Genomic DNA, 231 nt, shown 5'->3' with positions numbered 1-231 from the left:
GCCAAAACTGGCCATTTTTGGCTGCGCGAGCGAGCAGCGAGCGGCGGACAGCGAGCGAAGCGAGAGGCAGCACCGTCCCTGCTATACGAAAGCCCCATCCAGCCCTGTGCCACCCGGGGGGTTCCAGGGTGCTGAGATGGCTGACGTTTTGCTCCGCTCACGACGGTCGCCGCGGCACGCAAGAACAGGCCAAAAACTGGCCAAAACAGCCCAAAAACGGGCCAAAACTGG

Source organism: Musa acuminata, unplaced genomic scaffold (assembly GCF_036884655.1).
Source record: "Musa acuminata AAA Group cultivar baxijiao unplaced genomic scaffold, Cavendish_Baxijiao_AAA HiC_scaffold_513, whole genome shotgun sequence".
NCBI lineage: Eukaryota > Viridiplantae > Streptophyta > Magnoliopsida > Zingiberales > Musaceae > Musa > Musa acuminata.
This window is presented reverse-complemented; position numbering follows the sequence as displayed.